The sequence below is a fragment of the Octodon degus genome, unplaced genomic scaffold, assembly GCF_000260255.1.
Source record: "Octodon degus isolate 3935 unplaced genomic scaffold, OctDeg1.0 scaffold00227, whole genome shotgun sequence".
NCBI classification, from domain to species: Eukaryota; Metazoa; Chordata; class Mammalia; order Rodentia; family Octodontidae; genus Octodon; species Octodon degus.
Genome location: NW_004524803.1, coordinates 2,602,972 through 2,620,155, shown reverse-complemented (window position 1 = coordinate 2,620,155; position 17,184 = coordinate 2,602,972). Strand labels below are relative to the sequence as shown.

The 17,184-nt window shown below is 40.4% G+C and overlaps 2 pseudogenes; both read left to right on the top strand.

Moving 5' to 3' along the window:
- The first annotated feature begins 12,726 nt into the window (after window positions 1-12,726).
- Window positions 12,727-13,601, top strand: LOC101565869 (annotated as a pseudogene).
- Window positions 13,602-14,697: 1,096 nt separating this feature from the next.
- LOC101565467 lies at window positions 14,698-15,612 on the top strand (annotated as a pseudogene).
- The last annotated feature ends 1,572 nt before the right edge of the window (window positions 15,613-17,184 follow it).

The following is a 17,184-nucleotide window of genomic DNA, read 5'->3' as shown; positions in this document are numbered from 1 at the left end:
CTTAAAACAGAGACCATGTAGATGATGCCAAGGTTTGCTGCCAGCAAGAGCAGTTGCCAGGCTTCCCTCTCCCTAGGCTGTGAGGGTTGAGCACCTGAATCCCTGGGCACTCTGAATCCAATTCCCATGAACTAATTATCTGGGCCTCGACTATTCTGGAATACAATACTATAAGACTTTTTTTTCAAGGCAGTCTTTCACTTTTGCAGTTTTGAGGCTGCAACGTGTGGAGTCCTACTGCCCCTTGTGATGGCCCAAGTCATCTTTTCTATTCTCCTGTGCCTTCTCGGCAATTATGGCTGCCTCAGCTCTATCTTTCTAGTCCACAGTTTTAGTGGAGCTTCTTTTCTGGCCAGATTCCCAAGATTTTGAATCATTCTGATGGCCTCTTTTCTCTTGATTCTCAACATAAATCAGCTAAAGTCTCCCAACAGTAACCATGCCACTGCCTCAACATTAGAATGCTTTCTGGTTTTCTGAGCTCTGAGAATCTCTCATACATAATGCATTCCACAGCTATTTTTGCAGTCACATTTCACGTGATGCTATATTTCAACTGAAAGTTTCCTTAAGTGCAAAGAAAATGTCAACAATTAGAAATCTGATAAGAGTTTTGGAAACCAGGTTTCCAGGGTCTTCCCAGACAATCAGGTAGATGGTAATGGCAGTTACTGAAATAAGACATCTAGAGAAAGATTAGGTCAAGGCAAGGATGTGCTCCATTTCAGACAAACTTGAGATCTCTTCAGGAGATAAGAATATTTCAGAGAAGGACTCAAGTAGCCAGTTGCATAGTTAGGTCTCAAAGTGAGGAAACAGGCTTGAGTTGGATACGTCAGAGGGTTTGTGCCTTGCATGTGACTCAGGGAAGTGACAGGTCTTTCAGAGCTCCTTTAAAGTACAGGGTAACTAAGAAGGCCTTCCTTGAGCAGCTGAGTTTCCCATGCCCAGTAAGGGCATAAAAGTTGCTCAGAAAGAGTATCACAGGGCTCTAGAGACCTGCTTGTCAATACAAGAAAGGTATAACAGCCATTTTATTTCACTGAAATCAAACAGCATATAGGAACAATGATGTAGCCAGTAATATACAACTCTTACTAAAATCCTATTACTTTGTCCAGGTTTATGCAATGTCAGTTCTCACTAAATAATGCTAAATGACAAACTTTCCCAAAATTATGTGGCTTCAAATAGCAACCATTCATTTAACTTATGCTTTGTGGGTCAGCTGGGCATTAGCTAACCTACACTGGTAAGATAGGAAATAAAGTCTGTAGTACATGGCTGTCACCCTTTTTATAGAATGAGTGGACTAGCTCAGCTTGTTCTTCAAAATCATGGTGCCACAGAAGGTACAAAACTGAAGATCATTTTGCACATATGTTTCTAACTCCTGGTCAGATAATGCCTGCTAATATCCCACTGACTAAAGTAAGTACCTTGGCTGAGCCAAGGTCAAGGGTAACATTAAGTCTTGTCCAGGCATCTACCATATGTAAGTGTAGAAGAAACTTCTGACAAAAAAATAAAACTGAATGACTGAAAAGAATTTAACATAGTTCACACATCTAGAATTTTGAATTGATTCACATGTGTGACTAATGTGAACACTGAAATAGGGGCATAAACAAGATGCAATGGAAACCCAAAGGAATAATCTCATTCGGACATAGGACATCCCAAACAAAGTGATCTCTGCTATGAAAGATCCAGCATAATTTTCTCTGTTTTGTGAAATGTCAGGAAAGAGACATAAGAAGCTTTCCATGGAAAGAGCACCCAGAGAAAGACATGGCTCTTAACCATACTACTTTCCTGGGGTTTGGGCAATGAACTATGTGGGTGTGGGTCCCTATAGCAAATATTCCAGGTGTTAGAGAGAAGTCAAGACTTTTGATTTTTACTGCTTGCATAATTCACCTCTGAGATTCTCAATATTTCTCTTTAACAAAAGGAAGCCTGACTCAGCCCGTGAGTCCAGACGTGGGGTAATGACCTGAAGGAGGAACGGGGATGAACAAGACAGGGCAAGAGACACAAGAGACGGAGACAAGACAGGCTTTCTGATCAAGTCTCGTTTATTGAGGAAGTGAGCAGGGTCTAAATAGCTGTATAGTGGACGCAGTTGGGTGGGACTAGTTGTGGATTGGTAGTGGAGGTCCAGGACCACAGGAAGATGTCAAGGCAAGCGGGGATTGGTGCTGCAGCACTTCTTGCCCAAATAAGGGAAAATATAACAGGAGTGTTCTATCGCCCCCCCACACACACACACAGCAGCCCAGCCTTCCCAGGACTTGGCTTGAATTCTTGATTTGGTTGTTGTTAGGGGCTTTAAAAATTCTGTGCATACATGAATCATATAGCAGAAACCTTATATTTGGCTTTTTCAGTCAATGTGATTTTTGTGAATATATTTTTGGCAGTCTTAGCATTGCTACATAGGATTGCATTGTATGAATCTGAAACAATGGATTTTTTTTTCTCTGAAAAAAAAGGAAGAAATTACTGAGCCAAGAAGGACAGGAGTGGAAGTGGGGAAAGAGATATATCTATGTACGGAAGGATGGTTTGGACAACTGTACTGTGGATTTCTGCTGGTCTGTGGAAAGGAGCAGTTAATGCTTAATTTGTTTTGTCTCTTTTTTTCAGTTGTCCATTTTCTCTTAATTTCTTATACATTTCTTTTTCCTCTAGTTTTGCATGCATGTATCTGCTAATATTAACAACTAATATGAAAACAACCCTATGCATTACAGCACACTGTGAAATTCATAATGTTTTGTTAAGTGACATTCTATATGACTTGAAATTTTTCTGTTTTAATACTATTTTGTACTCTTTAAAAAATAAATTCAGAGGTTTAAAATGGAAAAAAATAAATAAAAAATAAAAAATAAAAATTCTGTGCAATTTTATTTTGTTATTAATTAATTAATTAATTAGGTCCAGGGTCCTGCTATGTAGCTCAGACCTGTAGTGACCCTCCTGTCTCAGCTTCCTCAGTGCTGGGATTATAGGTGTGTGCCACCACGCTCAGTTTCAGTGGCATAGTGATCCTAGGGTTCCAGGGTTGGCATGGTATGTGGTACTGGGGATCGAACCTGTTTGTCAGGCATGTGCTTAGACTGCTGAGCTATCTCCCTGGCCCAGTTCTGTGCAGTTTTTAATGATAGCCATTGCCATGTAGATATCCTATCTTCCTTCCACACTACCTTCTGCCTTTGTGTCACTAAAATGCCGCTGAAGTAGGATGTTTCTTTCCATCTTACTTGTATTTGAGATTTAAGATACATGGATCTCTGATTAAATCTGAAATCATTAGTACCACATCTTCATCAGAAAACCCCTAGAATTTAGGGTTAAAATGGTTTCCTAAGCTTTATTTAATCTTCCAGCTTCACTGGTTTTTCTTTCTGCTTCTTCTGTGTCTTCTCTCAGGTCTGCATTTGCTTTGGGGTCAGTTATTGTTGCCAGCCCTCAGGTACTTACACCTTCCCCTGACAGACATACAAACTCTTCTCAGGGAGTTCCCAATGTCTAGTACTTCACTAGGCCCAGCTCTTCTGAGCAAATAGAAAAGTAGATGGCAAAACCTGTTGGGGATTTCTGCTGGTCATAGTTACCTGGTCTTTGGAGGAGAATTCACTCCTTCAGTGTACTCTCCAATCCTGTCACAGTAATTCTTGCCATTTCAAAAAATTACTGCCATGAGTTTGTGCTTTTACTTAACATGAACTTTTCTTTTTTTTTTTCTGTATTTTGGGGAAGGGTCTACAGGGTGTTCAGGGTCTCACGACTAGATCAGACTCATAGTGATCCACCTGTTTACAGCCTCCCAAGAGCTGGGATTACAAGCGTGCCACCTCGCCCAGTCTCAATTGCCGTCTCAGTGCACCCCGGGAGCAAGGCCAGGAACTCTTCAAAATAAAAGCACTTTTAAAAAAGAAAGAAAGAAAAGGCCAAGTGCAAAGGATTCTGGTATCCCTCTAAAGGGCTGCACATACAGAGCCAGTGAGATAGCTCAGCGGTCTAACGTGCCTGCTTAGGCAAGCTTAGGCAGGTACAGAGGACCAAGGTTCGAACCCAGACACCACATGCTGAGCCAGCCCCACCCTCAAGGCGGGCTGAGCTGGCCAAAAATAAAAAAATAAAAATAAAAATAAAAACAAAAGGTTGTACTTACTTCCTTGATCCATATAAGGCATATTGTTGAGCCAATACCAAAAAGAAAAGGTAGCTTTAGCTTCTATAGACGATTACACCATATGCAAAACCTAGATAAATTTTATCAACTAGATAAATAACAGTAATAGCTATTGGTTTTGAAATTCCAACAGTATGCCAAGAATAACAAAAAGAAATCTATGTATAACACATCAGAACCTGATAATGATTTAGCAAAGTAAATGTACTTTTATTGGCCCCCACTTTTTTTCACCAGGAATTGAACACAAGACCTTGCCCTTGCCAGGCAGGCACTGTACCACTGAGCTATATCCCCAGCCTATTATCCCCATTTTACAGAAGCAGAAAGTGGAAGCACAAAGAGACTATGTAATTTATCCAAGGAAGTTATAGGAAGGCAGTAAAGACAATATCCAACCCTACAGCTTGATCCCAGGCCCTACACTCTCATGCATTATTTTCACTAACTTTTAGAGAAAAAATTAAAAACGGCATCGTCCTAGTAAACCTTTCCAGAGTACAGAAAGAGAACATTTTCCAACTCATGAGACCATAATAACCTTTATCCAAAACCTGAAAAGAATACAATAAAGAAAGAAAATTGTGGGTCAAAAGTTCTTGGTAAGGCTAAAGCAAACAATAGTACAAAAAGTTCAAATGCTCGATATTAGTCCTTAGAAAAATGTAAATTAAAGCCACTACATGTCTACTAGAAAGAGTAAAAATAAAAAAGACTGGCAATACTAGGAGTTGGTAAGTGTTATGGTTTGTGTCTAGTTGTCCCCCCAAAGCATCATGTATGTCACGGGGCAGATGCAGCTCGAGGAACAGCGAGTGGCTCCAGGGGCGGGGCCAGAGGACCAGGGCGGAGCTCGAGGGGCGGGACAGAGGCTTGCACAGTTAAGCTGATAGCCAGCGCTGCCCCCAGGCCAGCAGACTCCCTCGGAGATATGAAGAGGGTCATCCTGGACTTGGCAGCGTCCCAGCCTCTCCTCCAGACCCTGTAGAACAAGGGCAGTGTCTTGAAACCTCCATTAACTGTGAGCTAAATAAACCTTTCCTTTCCTTTCCTCATTTTGAGTGTTGGGTATTTGTCCCAGCAACAAGAGAAGAGTAACTAAGACAGTGAGTAAATAAAAAAAGAACTCTTGGTACAGTCACTTTGAAAAGGAACATAGATAGATCTACAAAGAGTAAAAACATAAATTCCTTATTAACCAAAAGTTCAATAGAAATTCATAAATATGTATCAAAAGACACACAAAAAATGTTCAAAGCATCTCTATTCATGAGTCAAAAGTTGGAAGCAACTGAAATATTTATTATCATTAGAGTGGAAAATTGTGAAATATACTGCCACAAAGAACTACACAACCATCAGAATGAACTACTGCTATATGCAGTAATGGTTTTTTTCAGATTATAATGTTATGCAAAAAAAAAAAAAAAAGCCAATCAGAGAAGTGGGCAAATCTTCCATTTATATGAAAACCAAGTACCTGGGGATAGAGGTCAGAACAATGCTTATCTCTGAGAAGTTGTAATAACACATAAGAGAAAAAGAAGTGTGCTGGGAATGCTTTATCTCTTGAGTTGGGTCTTGGTTACATAGGTGTGTTTGCTCGGGATTGCAAGGCTAGTCCCAGAAAAAACATCTTGGTGAGAGACAAGAAATAATGCAAATTCATACCATACCTTAAGTTAAAATGGATCAATCAGATGAGAAGGACAGCTGTGAAGCAGATTCAAGAAAAAATCAGTTGAACATTCCTTGCATCAATTATTGAATGCCTAAACGGTACCTAGATCTTAAGTCCTGATTAAAAAAAAAAAAGATGACTCAGCTGAAAGAAAGGTATAAAAATTGAGAGGGGGTAGAGGCAGGATGGGAACTCAACAGTCCAGCAGGCTTATTGGCAAATCTGAGAAGGACTTCTCTGAAGGGGGTAAGCCGGAAAAGAGAAAGTGCTCTCTTACAAACTCAGGGAAGGCTTTAAGGGCTTGAAAGGGGTGGAAATGTCTTCTTACAGGAGAATTTAAGGAAACTTCAGCAGGGGACTTTTGAGTCCCTCTTTTGGTTATCTAGCTGTTTTGCCCAAAAGCTTAAGGTTAAATCAGCAGAAATTGTAGATCTCCTGAAATAGTGGGCTTTGATCAAGATGGTGTTACTACTGTCCAGTCTCAATCAACCATAACTTATTTCAAGACAAAACATGCTATCTTGAAATCATGCAAATTGTTTAGAGAGTTTGAAGAAGCCAGAGAAGTCCCTGACAGACAACACAAACCTTAGGAGAGTGTTGCAGGTGAAAGAGCTGGATGGGTGTGGAGCGGATGAGAGAGAGAGATGTTTGAATAACAATTCACAATATTTGCCAGAGTACACTGACATGACTGGGAATCACAGGAGCTTTGAATGGCATGTGAAACCAAGACAGTAGTGTTGGTGAGGCTGGACAAGTTAGGATCTCTTAGTCTCTAGAAAATTTTTACTGGGTGAAACACTGAAGCACGTGAAGAATTATTATGCAATCCAATGTATAGGATAAATGAGAGGAAGTTAAGACTAGAGTCAGGGGAATTAGGTAGAAAGCTCTTTAAAGAAGTTCAAGTATATGTGTCAGTTTTCACCACCACAATCCTGAACCTTCGTGGTTACAACTACAAATTGTTCTTACCCAGGAGTCTGTGGGAGAGCTCTGGTTAGTTCCTGCCTACATGAACTGGTCCAGTCTTGGCTTGATGTGGCTATAGACTATGGGTGGACTTGGGTAGACTACAGGGGGCTTTCACTTCAGGACCAAGATAAAGGAGAAGTGGTTTTTGGTAGATGATAAGACTGGTGGGGATAAGCAGAAACATGTCGTGTCTTCTGAAACCTCTGGTCAAAACTGGCACACCATCCCTTCCACCTGCACGCTCCTGTTCAAAGCCACACAATACAATTCTCCATCCACAGGGTGAAGAAGGAGAGGATGAGTATTTACTGAACTCTATTTGCCACACCAGGAAAAAGACAGAATAATGGGGCTAGGAAACTGAGACTGCAACCAGAATCTGTTATAGCAGCTACTTGAGCTAGGCAGGGTTGAACTAAAAGGGAAGAAGTAGGAAATTAAACTAGAAGCTTTGACTCACAGACATGACTGGTTAGAGTTGGACAGCATGTTAGTCAGCTTTCTTTTTTTTTTTTTTTTAAGAGTTGTAGTTTATTTTTATTTTTGCTATTATACTTTTTCCCCATAATTTTATTGAGAAAAAAATTGCAATGAGACAGTTTCAACCCAAACACAGTTTCAATAATTAACACATTACATACATTCTTCCTAGTGGTTAATTCCTGTACAAGATGCAGACTTGATATTCTATTTACAAACACCATTAGAACACATCTCTATTCATTAAGAGAATGTAACTATATATCTATCCTAACCACTTTGAATACTCAGATACAAAATGGACATTCATCGGTATCCTCCTTTTTTGTTAAGTTCCATCATTTAAATATTAAAGGTGTGTAAACTCAGCAAAATATTCTAAAAGAGTTCAGTAGTCCATAATAGTATTGGGTCTTCCGCTTAACTGGCAATGTCAGAAATTGTTGAACTGAGTCCCCTAGAGTGCAAAATAACACCATGGCTTTACTTCTTATATTTCGGTTTTATACTATTCTGCTGGATGGTTAAGACCAAGATAAAGCAAGACCTATGCAACAAGAATTGTAGCTTTTGGATCTGATAAGGTCAGTGAAATTCCCTCAGGATTTATCCTGAGATCCTGTACCTCAGATTGTAGAACTTTTGTCAGTGTCAGCCATGTGGATGAGTCACGGCCATTGCTTGGCCAATGTGCACTCTGTGAAAGCCTGAGAGAATGCTTTCTCTCCATGTGACTCTCCTGAGGCACACTCTGCATCATCGATCACTTTCCACTTTGGATCCATAATCCCTTGATCAGAAAATCTGGGACACTACCGATTTATATGACGTTACAGTACACGTTCTCATATGTCCTGAGTCTTAATTGACCTTGGAAGGCTAGGGCCAAACTGTTGGCTTTCCTTGAGACCCTCCTTTTTCTGTAATTTTGGTCTGCAAACATAGGTTGTTAAACATCCAGAAAACAAGCTAATTGTTATTACCACAAAAACTAGTCTGTTAAGCTTAACCTCACTATCTGTCTGAATATCAAGCATCTTAGACATAACATGGAACAGGTATTTTTCCTCAAGTATTGATATGTTGAACTTTAAGTCCCTGTAGAATATGATGAAAAACATTTAAAAATTAGAATATATTTTTAAAAATAGGCATGAAAATTATATACTTCTTATGTTCACACATAAGTCCAAAAATTGAACCATATACAACCTTGAAGCAGGACAGTCCCACAATATTCCTTTTCCTATCTCTTGCCTTCATTCACCACCCCCTTCTTTTTGAACAACCATCTACCCGAGAGAAGGCACAGCAGAAACTGGCATGTCATGACAAGCAGCCCATATTCAGGAGTCCAGAATGACAGGCACTCCAAGCATGAACCTTCACTTACAAATTGCCATCTTCAGTGCAGTTCCTTAGTTCACAGGTGTCAGTTAGTGAGGGTGAGAATCTTTCCAATTAACTGCTAGTTTCAAAAATCTTCTGGAGATTCTCAGGATCATTGCCTTGCCCATCTTCTACATATAACTGTATGGCTTGCCCGCACTATAATAATTACCTGAGATAATCAACTTCTCAAAATAAAGAGCTTAATGTGGCATGCCCAGGGTTCTGGGGCCAGTACAGGGGACAGCACAGCATGTGATATCAGGATCGAACTCAGGACCTTGGACTTGCCAAGAAGGTGCTTGTACTGCTGAGCTATCTCCCCAGCCAAAAAGCTTATTTTGGATCACAGTTTTAAGCGTTCTCAGTTCATGGTAAATTGGCACTGTTGCTTTTAGGCCTGTGGTGAGGCAGTACATCACAACCAGTGTACATGGTGGAGCAAAAACACTCCACCATGGAGTGGAAGGCCAGGAAATGCAGCAAAAAGAGAGAGGAAAGGACAGAGGACCCACTACTGTCCCCTCCAAGGCATGCCCTCGATGACCTGAAAGCCTCCCTCCAAGGCCCCACTTCTTAAAGCATTCTACTGCTACCATTTAGTAGCACCAGCCTGACAACCAAGCCATGACCACATGGGCTTTGGGGGAGCATTGCAGGTCCAAGCAGGCAGTCAATCCAAATCAGTCCTCTGACTTAAACATGAGGGCAAACTGATAAATTGAAGAACACATTCTCTTAACACGCAGATAATAAGAGAATGAATGAAATGAGAAGTAGGGAGTAGGGTGACTAACAGTCTTGTCTTAGTCCCTTTTTCACCACTAGGGTGCAATACCTAACATTAACAACCTAGAAGAGGAGAACTTTTTATTCCCATCAGTTATGTTATTTCTGCCTTCTCCCTAGTCTGTGCCCAGCCAGATCCCAGGGTGCTTATACCACAGCAGCCATGAAGAAGAGAGAAGGCGGAGGAGGTGGAGGAGGAGCCATGCCCCTTCAGGTCACACCCCGGTGTCCTGCCTCTAACCAGGCCCCCTTCCAACCAGCATGCTCAGCTGCTAAGCCCACTGGGTGATGAATCCACTGATGGGTGTAAGGCCCCATGATCCGATCACCTTGTAAAAGCCCTGCCTCTGGATACATGAGAGTTTTAGGAAACATTCTAGATCTAAATCATAACAATTCTTGAGCTGATCCCAATTCTTGAGATAATGAGCACCCTTTGAGCACTGAAAAGGTAGCTTCTGAACAGAGTAATAAAAAATGTAGGAAGAAACAGAGTTTAGGATGACACTCGCTGTCTGGGCTAAGAAATCTGATGGATTTCTTTTCTGAGCTGATTGCATTTAGAATTCATGGATTTCATTTATCACTCATAACTTATGTTAATATGCACTCATATATCCATGTATGTGCATTTAAATCTTGTACCTTTAAAGTAAACTGTAAAACTCAGACAAGTCTTTAACATTCCACACAGAACACTGCACAATGTGATACAAATTTAAAAACCTAAATTTAAAAACATAAAAATACATTGGATGATTCACTACTCTTGTGAAGAATAGTCAATGACTGTCATCCTAAGTCAATATAGCATCATTTTAACAGGTGTTTCTGTTTCTTTAAAAAGTGCATTGTGCAAATTTTTCTTAAAATAACACATTTATGACCTAGTTTTATCATTTCAGAAAATTCTGATTCTTTAAATTCTCATCACCTGGTATATACCTCCTTAGCTGCATCTACATGCAATACTCAGTTGTTGAAATATTAACCCAGATGCATATCAAGTGGGAGACAAAAGGTAACCTGATTTTAAAATCAGGCTATAATAACCAAGAGTATTGAGGGCAAGTTTGGTCAGCCAATTATTTTGTGATTCCTTTCAAAGCAAATGCCAGTCAAAAGAAATATATGTGCTACAGATGTAAAAACACCAAGAAATGCAAAGTATTTTCTTCAAAAAGCAGTTATGATCCTTAACATACTTTATATCTAAGGCCCTGTCCATTTCTTAAGAGAAGTAGAAGTGTCAAAAGTAAACAGTAAGTTCACTGTTATGCCACTTTTTGTTCCTGGGGCAGGAATAGAAGACTGGTCTCTGACTTCCATACACAGTTCTAAGACCAATAAACTAAGCAGCTGCTTCAATCCCAGAAGGAAAGAAATCAAAGATACAGTATAAGGTAGCTAAAATTAAAAGTAATATTTTTAAATCTTTTAGTTCTTTTATAAAGGTAAGCTTTGAAATTTTCATTTTGTGAGCTACTCAATGGGGACCTGGAAAACTGCTCTTAGCATTTTAACATAAATTAAAAATCATTTAAGCAGACTTCTATTCAGCTCTTGCCAACTGCACATTTATTTTTCTGGTCAAGGAGACTTTGCTTTTGCAAATGAAGGGGAAATGAAGGCATTAGAGCTTGGGTATATCACTGCAGAAAAGAAGATGTGAATGTGGATGTTGGATTAAGTTGGTCTCATGGCCACAGTTCCATTTATCTGAGTAAAGAATCAGCCCCGCCAACAAGGTACTCTTTAAAACTGCTGCTAAAAACTTAGGTTTCTGTATAGAATCTCGAGTTGCTGCAGGTGTTTCTTAAAAGCTTGTTAGCTCTCCAGAGAGCTATGAAAATAAAACAGCTCCAGACCTAATGAGAGTCAGTGAGCAAGGTGGTCAGTTGGAAGAGCTAAGCTGGGAAGAAGCTGTTTGCACTGCACCTGTATTGAGACCGGGGTGACCGCCAAGGAGCCTTCAAGCTTAGTTCCATTTCAAACAACCAATTGCAAGAGTGGGGGATGGGAGATTGGGAAGTGAAGGATAAAACATTACTTGCTAATTCTGAACATATGTAGCCTGCACGCTGGTGAGTTGGGATTGGCAAAGGGTGAAACAAAATCTTGCCGAACTGCTCTTCTCAGTGACAGTTCCACTGGTTGCTTTTTTCCACTGGCATCCAGCTTTTGGAATCTCTACTTTCCTAATTCTGAAACAACAGAGGGCATGTCTGAATACAAGACTTTCTATCTGCATCTGCACAGAGAGAAGCTCATCCTCTGTGGGCCTGTAAAACTTAAGTCTCACTCTGGCCTTCACAGTAAAGAAATTTATAGACCACAGTCTGGTGGATTCAAAGACCACAGACTACACCTCTTCCTTTCCTTCTTGGCTTCCTCCCTTTTCCAAAGCACAACAGCATCTGAATAGAATATGGCACCAGCAACTCCACTCCACCCATCTTCTCCTATTAATAGAACAAGCAGGCCAAAGTCTTGCGAATGTCAGGTCAACAGCTAAATTCAATTAAAGATAGCCTGTCTGAAGTTCAAATCAATGAGCAGTTTCTTTGACCAGGAGGACAAAAGGAAAATGGGGAGAGATGTCCCTGGTCACTGCATCATGGAACACGCACCAGGAAGCTTCATGTGCTGCAGGACCTGAGAAGACAGAACACAGCCTATAACTATCAGCCCAAAAGCTTCTTTTTCACTGTGCTTAAACTAAGACTGAAAAAAAGCTAACAGTGGCTAGGCTATAAAACACATTTGTGAATATTTTATTAGCTCTTCTGGTTCAAGCTTGTCTCACAGCAAAGTCTTATTAATTAAACATGAGTTTCAGGAGAACAATTTTCCTTACTTCTCCCCACACTTCTTGCACCGAATCTTGCCCTGGTATGCTGGGAGGGAGTCCAACACATGAATTGTGGCCCTATTTCCTAAAGTGCTATGAATTTCTTCCTACTTGATAGTGCACACCTGAAATGCTTTCCAATTTGAGCAGCCTATAAACTCCTTGATGGTGATTCCCACAGAAATTGGTCTCAACATGTAGCGCAATACATCCCACTTTTTATGATGTCTTTCACTAAAGGTGACTAAGATGTGATCTCTGCTCCCCAGGCACACAGTAGAAGAATGTGATTTGAGGTGTAGATACAAATATTGAAAAGTATGCAAGCTGTCTGGTCTCTTCTTGGTTCAGGACATGACCAACCAGTACAGTATTCTCTACAAAGAACAACAAGCGTATGATGATGCTATTTGGTCAGTCACCTGGAGGACAAACAAGAAGGAAAACTCTGAAACGGTGGTCACAGAATCCCTTGATGACCTAGTGATGGTCTGGAAATGGTCTGAGGAGAAGCTGGACCTACAGCGGAGCCTAGAAGGCCGCTAGCTGGGATGGTGTCTGTAGACAGCAGCAACATGCTGCCCATTGCTGCATTCAGCTCTCTGGATGCCCACCTTCATCTCTGGGGCTTCAAAGGAGCTGGATGCCTGGACTTTGGCCTTTTCTCCAGATTCCCAGGATCTGGCCACAGGAACTTGTGAAGGGGAACATCTTTGGTGCGGAAAGTGGGAAAAAAGAATACTCTTTGGACACAGAGGAAAGTTAATTCTCAGTATTGCCTATAGTCCTGACAGAAAGTACCTGACTATTGGAGCCATAGATGGAATCATCATTTTTGATATTGTAACAGAGAAACTTCTGCATGCACTGGAAGGCCATGCCATACCCACCTGCTCCTTGACCTTTTCTCCGGACTCTCAGCTCCTTTTCACTGCGTCAGGTGATGACTACATCAAGATCTATGATGCACAGCATGCCAACCTGGCCAGCACGTTGAGTGGCCACGCTGCCTAGGTGCTGAATGTCACCTTCTGTCCTGATGACGCTCACTTTGTTTCCAGTTCATCTGTCAAAAGTGTGAAAGTGTGGGGCATTGGAAGAAAGACTTGTGTTCATACCTTCTTTGATCACCAGGATCAGGTCTAGAGAGTAAAATACAATGGAAATGCCTCAAAAATTGTGTCTGTTGGAGATACCAGGAAATCCACATCTATGACTTTCCAATTTAGACATCAGCACCTACAAGGCAGACGCTGTGAAGATGTGCAGATTGCTGGGACATTCCTTACCCTTGACATGCATTTAAATTAAGAATATGAGCACATATTGTAGCAGAGACTCAAATTTCATAGACATAGTGTAAACATGTTTCTGTTTTAATGGAAATGCTGTTCATACTTTAATAAAGAACTCTTGATGCAAAAAAAACACATACAAATATTACAATAATTCCAAGCCAAACAAAAAAGTCACCATGAGAGAAGCACGAAATGTGAAAGAATTCTAAAGGATAGAGGAAAGCTCTCACTCAGGAGATACATAAAAGCTAACTAAAGTAAATGGTATTTGAGTTCGATTTCATAGATCCACAGGAAGGGTTGAAGTGAGGGAATAAATAAGTATAATGAATACAGAGATTGGAGAGTGGGAGACTCACCAGTTGTCCTGTTTGGCTGGAAAGGTAGATGTAGGTTACTAATAGTTTTTCAAGTTGCAGATTATGAAAATATTAGATATTATCTGCTGGTACTTGGTATCTAGCCCTTTCTATTCTCTGTTCTGCCCCAGGGTGTTGACATCTCAATAACTAAATATTATATTTGCAATACTCTTCTGAGGTTAGAGTTTTATATGTGATTTGGTTTCTGGCAACAAGATGACCATCATGGACTTTGGAAAACAGAGTAAGCAGAAAGCAGTATTTCCCAGCAGTGACAGCTGGTGAGATTGAAACTTTGGGGGATATTTCAAGAAAACTTTCCAGAGTCCAGTTTTCTGTGGTAATGTAGGGATATCTTCTCCCAAGTTAGTGACAAGCAACTGCACCTTGAGCTGTTATATGAAAAGATGAAGTGTATGGTGCCAATTATAGAACACCAGTAGTAACCTACCAATTCATTCATTCTTCAAAACAAATCAGTGGTGGCCATTTTGTGAAGAGATGGAGACTGAGCAGTCGCTGCCGTGTTGCTGACCTCGAGCAGCAGTCAACTCCACGTGGAACCTGGGAGCAGGGGATTTGGAATCAATCTCTTCTCTCATCTCTCTCCTGTGAGATTTTTTTTTTATCTTCAGCTACAGTTTTTGTCACTATAAGCAACTTTATCTTCAAACACAATGGCTAGCAATGTTACTGACAAGACAGATCCTTGCTCCATGAATTCCCGTGTGTTCATTGGGAATCTGAACACTCTGGTGGCGAAGAAATCTGATGTGGAGGCCATCTTCTCCAAGGATGGCAAAACTGTGGGTTGCTCCGTTCATAAGGGCTTTGCCTTTGTCCAGTATATTAATGAGAGAAATGCTCGGGCTGCTGTAGCTGGAGAGGATGACACAATGATTGCTGGCCAGGTTTTAGGTATTAATCTGGCTGCAGAACCAAAAGTGAACAGAGGAAAAGCAGGTGTGAAACGATCTGCAGCGGAGATGTACGGTTCCTCTTTTGACTTGGACTATGACTTTCAACGTGATTATTATGACAGGATGTACAGTTACCCAGCACTTGTTCCTCCACCTCCTCCTATTGCTCGGGCTGTAGTGCCCTCGAAACGCCAGCATGCATCAGGAAGCACCTCCCGAAGAGGCAAAAGTGCTTCAATTCTAAGAGTGGCCAGCAGGGATCTTCATCCAAGTCTGGAAAGTTGAAAGGTGATGACCTTCAGGCCATTAAGAAGGACTTGACCCAGACAAAACAAAAAGTGGATTCTTTACTGGAAAGCCTAGAAAAAATTGAAAAGGAACAGAGCAAACAAGCAGTGGAGATGAAGAATGATAAGACCGAAGAGGAGCAGACCAGCACCTCCCAGAAGAAAGATGAGACTAATGTGAAGATGGAATCTGAGGGTGCTTCGGATGACTCTGCTGAGGAGGGGGATCTACTGGATGATGATGAAAATGAAGACCGGGTGGAGGACCAACTGGAGTTGATCAAGGATGATGAAAAAGAGGCTGAGGAAGGAAAGGATGACACAGACAGCGCCAATGGCGAGGATGACTCTTAAGCACATAGTTTGGTTTAGAAGTCTTGGTCCCATTATTTCTTTTTATTTTATTTTATTTTATTTTATTTTGAAAAGTAAAAGCAAAACAAGAACAAAAATCAGAAACAAAGAAAGAAACAGGGCAACATACAACAATATATATGTTATCGAATTTCAAACCAAGAATAGCTGATTGACAATGGTTGATATATTATCTATTTTGTCTTCTAATTTGTTGCTCAGTTAACAGACCCATTATTTCTTTATCTAGGCGCTTGTCGTCTAAGATCAAAATTTCACCAGATCCTCTCCCCTAGTGTCTTCAGCACATGCTCACTGTTCTCCCTGTGTCCTACCATGTTCATAATTGCCCTGCGCCTAGTACCATTTTCACTTCCTTTGATGCTCCTAGTAGTTTTGTTAAGTCTTCTGTAATTTTTGCTTTTTAATTTTGATACTTCTTTATGACTTAACAATAAAAAGTTAACATAAAAGTTGTATGGTTTTTATCAGCCCTCTCCACAATAATCTCTCATTATGCAGGCAGTATAGTTATTTCCATTTATACATGATTTCAGGAGTTGCTTCCCTAACTGCAAAGACAATCGCATTTAGTGTAGCATTTGAAAGCAGCTTTGTTTGACTTAAGAGTTATGTGTATCACCCCACACCAAGTACTTTGTGGGGCTGTTAAACACAAATGTAACATTGTATTTTTGTGAATAAGAGCATGTCAAATGCATCCTCTAGAAAAATTAGTGTAATAGTCTTTGTTTTCTAAAGTTGATACTGTGGGTTATTTTTTGTGAATGCCTGATGTTTGGGATCTTTTTTCTCAAAATAAACAAGTCCTTATTAAACCAGGAAAAAAAATCAGTGGCTTAAAATTTAATCATGTACTATTTTTTGTGTCACTTTGGGTTTCAGTTGGGAAAACTCAGCTCTCCTCTACCTGGTTTCACATCCTCCAGCACCCTAATAACAGGATTCAGAAAAGGAAATAGAAATCCACAAGCATCTTTTTGAGCCTCTTTTTGAATCATTAACTATTATCCTATTAACCATAGCAAGTCCTATTGCCAACCTGAAAGTCAGAGTACTAAGGAGCTGAAAGCTCTAAGTCTATGTGCATAGAAACATGGGGCACATTAGCTGGGCCCGCTAATGCAACCATTCACCAAAGGAAGCAAACTTTACAGCCAGCTTTTACAGCTGCCTAGAGTAATAAAAGGCTGTACATGTAGTCTAAAGTACAAGTCATATAGCTCTTGCCTTATGACTCAGGATATTTAATAATTTTCAAAGTGTCTGTTGCAGATTCAGATACTATGTAGATTATCCATCAAGACTTGATAGGGGGGCTGGGGAGATGGCTCAGTGGAATAAACGCTTCTCCGACAAGCACAAGGGCCTGAGTTCAATTCCCGGTTCCACCAAAAAAAAAAAAAAAAAAAAAAAAAGACTTGATAGGAATATCCTAAAATTTTCACATCAAGCTATACCTTCATTAGTAAAGAAATAGCAAATACATTTGCAACCACTCCCCAAATTACTATATACAGCTTCATGAGGAACTCCCTATAACCACTTAATGATAAAAACAAAACAAAAA